Source organism: Lolium perenne, chromosome 7 (genome assembly GCF_019359855.2).
Source record: "Lolium perenne isolate Kyuss_39 chromosome 7, Kyuss_2.0, whole genome shotgun sequence".
Lineage (NCBI taxonomy): Eukaryota > Viridiplantae > Streptophyta > Magnoliopsida > Poales > Poaceae > Lolium > Lolium perenne.
In genome coordinates, this window is record NC_067250.2 from 315,300,810 (window position 1) to 315,306,603 (window position 5,794).

The window sequence follows — 5,794 nt, forward strand, 5'->3', positions numbered from 1 at the left end:
CGACCACCTCACATTCCCCTCCCAGCCATTGCTCTGCTCACTCCCCCTCCTCAAGCAGCTACAGCTGCTCGGCACGAGGCGGTTACCTCTGCCCACATCGAAGTTCCCGTTGTTTCCCGTCGCATCCCTAAGCAGGCGAGTGCCGGTCATGGCGGCGATCTAGCCACCATCGTGGGATCCGACGAGCTGCTTGCCCCAAGGAAATCATATGCTGAACAGTAAATGAATTATTTTCGACACAATGCCCATTTTTTCTAAATTTTTATAGGTTATAAGTCATGAACATTTTCTTATATCTTAAGTGGTTGTAAACGATTAGCGCTTAGCAGTTCCTTATATCTTTCTATGAAAGCAAACAAAAGTGTCATATGGAACTTTCAAGTCTAAATGGAAGCGTAAACTGCAGTACTATAACATGTATAAACTTCAACATTCTCATGCCTATGAGGTAAGAACATACAATTACTGTCAAGGATCACCTCATATGGTCTTATAAAACGATTGACCCATATGACCATAAATTTCCTAGATTGAGCTTTCAGTAGCGAATCATGTCAGGGTGGTCACGGGAATTGTTCCCAAGCCACTGTGTCCTATCCGGCATGACCCAACCTTCCTCAGGTGTCTTCTGAGCCTTGGCAATTAAAGCATTTATCCTCACCTTGTACTTTTGATAATCTCTTTGCGTGAAACACAATGCTTATTTACATAACCAAGAGCAAAACCTAAGCTGTCAAAATAAGGCGTAGTCAAACTATGCAATAGAAATCGACCTTCATAGACCTACGCTACTTGACGAAAGACGGGTGTATTTTATCCTTCAAGTAGTCAATCTTCTGCGAGAAGTAGAACTCAGGGGTTCGTGGCTCAGTGGCATACATCTTGCAAAATGGAACCCATCTCCTTGCAAATTCCGTAGTTTCAGCAAGTGATTCAAACGTGAGCAAGAAGCCACCATGTCTTAAAACAAAAAGAATATGCATGGTTTAATTAACCCGATAACTCTACCCACCGTTGCCAAGCACCACTGCATTCCCGTTAGCACCATGAGTCATGCTATGAATCTAAGAAACCAACAATCTTCTTTCCTCACATAGCACAAGGCAAAAAAAAATCCCAACAGACTGAACAAGATGATTAGATGAGCACAGCTGTAACAGTAAGACAACATTGCGGACCACTCACTCCAGTTCAATCAATCGTAGCACCGCTGCTTACCCTGATTCTCCAAGTCTGAACCAAGATTTTCCTATTTAAAGACTACAAGATGTCAATACCGCAGTGAACCTATATATTTTTACCTTATGAGACATTGTACTACTCAATTTAGAAGATGCACAAACACAAAGAAATATTTGCTCTAAAATTAAATAAGAAAAACATGCTTATATACATTACCAGTAGAAAAGATTCCGAAGGCTATCATGATGCATCACCAAAAATAACAGTAATTTAGCTAATACGTGAGAAATATGCTTACTTGCTTAGAAATCAAGAAAGGACGATATTGACCAATATCAATCAGTAATTTCTTTTTGCTATCAGTCTCGATGCTTTTCACACAGAAAACACAAGGGAATGAAAAATACTCATGTTCCAGAGGGGCAACATCAGGCATGTACGGCAGCAGAAAACATATTGTTTTCCTATTCAGGGAGGAAGAAACAAGATTGTTATCTGACTATGGTTTATGTACTCTCTGCATTTTTGTCAACACCACATATTCTGTCTTTTCTAAAACTGCTTTGGATTTTACTTAGGAAGTAACAACTACATGTAAGATTATAAATTTCTGCTTATTAAAATGTGCAATGATAGATACATGAAACTACTTGAGCAAAGCCATCCTAAGTAATCGAGCCATAACCATGTATTCTGTAACTGTGGCGATGGATCGCCAGGGTGCTATCAGTCCAAGGACAAGCATAAGCAAATAAAAATAAATCTTAAATGTTAATTGAGAGCTATACTCAGATTAAGGAGTAGCATTTTGTCTTGCTCAGATGGCTTCCCAGCAAACGTCTCGTTAATGACTTTTATTACAACATCGGAGCCACTCCATTTACCATGATATATAGTTCCAAAAGTTCCAGAATCGAGTTATTGGAGCACTTGGGGGTCATCGTTCTTTGTAATCTGAAATTTGAACATGTGGTTGGTAAGATATATTGTAGACACGGAACATGATGGGAAATTGAGTGGAAAAAAAAAGCTGGAATTCTTTCTATGCGATGAGCAAGCAACCTGGATTGGTTGCAAACACATTTCATTGCATTGAACCCTATAATTCGTCTAACAACACAATCTAGTTGCTCTGCCTATACATAGGATTACTTAATATTGGTTTGTACTATGACGCAACCAAGGTGATAATAAAATGCACAATGCAAACATATTTGACAGTACTTAATAATCTGGCACCCAAATGGTGCACTAATCTGTGAAAGTGAAACATTAAGAACACTGTAAATATCACCACGAAGTAACCAAGAATTTAAACCAGACCTAGGTTATCTGACGACCTATATTTTGCTACAAATGTTAAACCTTGAGGCTCATGGCGAAGTACAACGCATTGTCTAGTTATGAACCCTGCGAGATCCGAGCTTCAGAAGCATGACGGTGGCACGAATCATGTCCAAGATTTATCCAAATTACGAGCATGTTCTAATATTAGCACTACTCCTAATCCTAGGGTAAAAATATCATTCTTGGACATTGTCCTACTTTAGATGGAGTAGATATAATAAGATTTTTGGGAAATCCCAAATTATACAATAATAATTCAAAGGTATAGGATACTCACAACACATTTGTATTTACTCATAAGCTCTTGTGCCTTGGGAGTCTCTGCTTCGTATCCATTTCAGACAGGAGGCACTGAGAGTAACATAAAGATCAAAATCAAGTCAACCAAGATATACTGGTATGATAAGATATATATTGAAACATGAACACGTCTTTGTTCTGGAGGCAATACTATATGCCACTACTTTAGTTTCCATAATTTTCGGAATTTTGGAATTGGTTCCCCAATTGCATCTACGAAACGGATGGCCACATCAGAATATATATGAATATTGTTTTAGAAGTTGCAGCTAATGTACGATAACTCCAAGAAAAAGGGGGGATTGACTGGATCATTGCATTGATGTTCATTTTGGTAAATTTTGCAACAGTAAACTCTAGGCCAACCAATATGGAATATAGCTTCGAATGTGCGTGCCACTATTCTCTTACCCGAATGATGAGAAAAGTACACTTTAAACATCAAATAAGCTGGTGCAAATACAAACCAAGCTAGCTATGGGCCATAGCTTAACATGTAAAAGTAAAATACAGCATGCCAACAGTATATCCAAACCAATCAAGGTAATGGTCTTGAAAAAACATCAAGCAAAGTGTTTTCTGAAAACAATATGAGAACAGTATACGCACCAGGAATTTCTCATGCCAATGCATTGCACGTGTCTGTTTTCACAAGCTCTTCGACGACCCCATTAATCTCCAAAGCTAAGTGCTTTTTGCTGCTACTATTTAACCCAATCGAGGTCCCTAACCTGCTAATCGACATGGTCAAGATGTCGACGGCGGTAGCGCAGTGAACACCCAGACATGCACCCCTTCCTCCATGCAGTTGGCGCGAGATCTAGTGCCAACACCCACACAATCATAAGCTCTTGTCTAAATTTAGCTAACGCAAACTTCCAATCACCCGGGCGCTTTTAGGACAAAAAAGAAATGAAATGTTTGCTGCATATCGAAATTACCGTCAGATTAGAGAATCAGATTTCATTGTTGAAGTATGAGTTCCTATCTCTTGTTCACATGCCTAAAACAGCCTCTTCATTAGTCAACATGAATGTGCAGGTTAGTTCCATACAACATCCCGTTTTACTAAACAGAAGGACCTCAATATAGAATTTGTGACTGTATCCATGCAATCTACATGAAAATGAACAACTATCTGTAGCAGCAATAAAGCAACGAATCAGATTATCTCGTACAGCAGATGAGAGTAACACGCAACCACAGACCCTTAGAGTAAGAGAGTTTTTATCCTCCTAAAATAAAAAGAGCGAATTCCACTTTTTACCCCATAATTGCACATTTGTGACACATATTACCCCATTTAGCGCAACTTTTACAAAAATATCCCATCTAGGAGTTTTTAAACATGGTTTTACCCCAATTTAGCATTTTGTTTGTTTTTGTTAGATAGGACCGATGTATTTCGCCGATGTGGTGCGACAAAGTGTAAATATCGGAGGCCCTCATCTACGATTATGTCCAGATTTCTCTTATCCAATTGTTTCATTCCTCGTCCCCATACTGATATTTTTGAAAGTAGGTAATCACCTCATAGCTTGCCCAATGAATACGCACCAGAAATCGAGGGTCCAAATATTCTAAAATGCATAATCTAGATGACTTTTTATTCAACGGGGCAATTAGTTTCACAACTGCAGAACTACGGGGTAAAAAGTGGAATTCACTCAAATAAAAATTAACACACACGCAACCACTCATGTATCACTTGTTTTCTCATCTGTAAATCACATCTTCTATATCACTGCCGCACAAGAAGATAGGTATATTTTCACCCTCCAGTGTTATCTGTTACAGTCCACATTGATTCGACCTTCAGTAGCGGGCTTGAAGCAAAAAAAGATGCATCTTCTAGTAAGAAGCAAAATTATCTGCATTGTCTTCATTTTGTGACACCCAAACCGAAATATGTGTAGCACCAGAAGGTATAGGAAGGAAGGGTTGGCAGATAAACAATTTCTGCATGCATGTGGTTGAGCAGTAAACAACTATGGCATGCTTGCTGCTAATTGAATTGTCTACAGACATTGAAATCCATCCCCTATGAACTACTCCTGTTCCAACAACAAAGGATTCACTATCAATCAACTGCCAGCAACTTCAGGAAGAATTGAACTGGCATATCGTGCTCAACATGTTGACTAAATCGTATATTCTTCCAAGAGAATGGAACACAATTTCCATACAATGAAATCAATCTAGCACCTCCCCAAACAAGATGCATCAAGAGAGCATTGGTGTACTCACCATCTTGAGCACGAGGCAATGCTTGTCGATCTTCGGGTCCCTGAGAGCTTAAACGCACCAAGTCACTAACGCTGGCGAGGCATGCCATCATGATCATCTGCACAAGAGAAACCCATGTGAAAATCCACCAAAACCAATCGATTGGGCAAGAGGGTGTACCTGGATCTGGAGGAGGTAATGGTTCCACGCCCTGGAAGGCAATGAATCCCATTCTTCCTCCACCCCCTCCTGCCATGGTAGACGACGTCTGGCTCCGAGCTGCATCGATGTAGGCTAGCCCCTACTCTAGCTCCCCTGCCATCTCCGCCTTCCGTTTCCTTCCCACCATTATCCCCTCTCCCGAACCCCGCCGATGCGATCCAATCCGGTCGGACTCCTGTTCCGAAAATGGAGGCTGGTTGGAGGATTTGGAAGGGGAATCACCAAATGGACAACCGAATAAAAAAGATCTGGAGGGCTAGGGCTTATACCTCAGATTTTGAACAAGACCACCAAGTTTGAAGATGAAACCTTCAGATCCTGTTCGCCCTACCCGTGTGGTTCTGTTCCATCGTCAGGAGGAGGGCGGAGGCTCCGGTGGCCTAAGATCAAGGGGGATGGCGGCGTATCCGATGGGCGTTGTTTCGTTCAGGGGAGGGGTGTCGTTTGGTCCTCCTCGCTTCAGAACGAAGGGGTACGCGGGGTGAAGTTGGACGACCAAAGGACGACGAAATAGGGG

General features: G+C 40.9%; 1 long non-coding RNA gene across 2 annotated transcripts; it reads right to left on the minus strand.

The window, feature by feature from the left end:
* Positions 1–367: 367 nt before the first annotated feature.
* On the minus strand, positions 368–5,794 carry LOC127317880 (uncharacterized). 2 transcript variants are annotated; one of them, XR_007861506.2, is made up of 5 exons: positions 5,547–5,794; positions 5,236–5,470; positions 5,077–5,173; positions 2,807–2,880; positions 368–2,136 (listed from the first exon to the last, which is right to left on the minus strand). It is a non-coding gene; the product is annotated as an uncharacterized lncRNA (long non-coding RNA). The 2 variants fall into 2 exon arrangements; XR_007861505.2 differs by having other exon boundaries at positions 5,236–5,452; positions 5,547–5,793.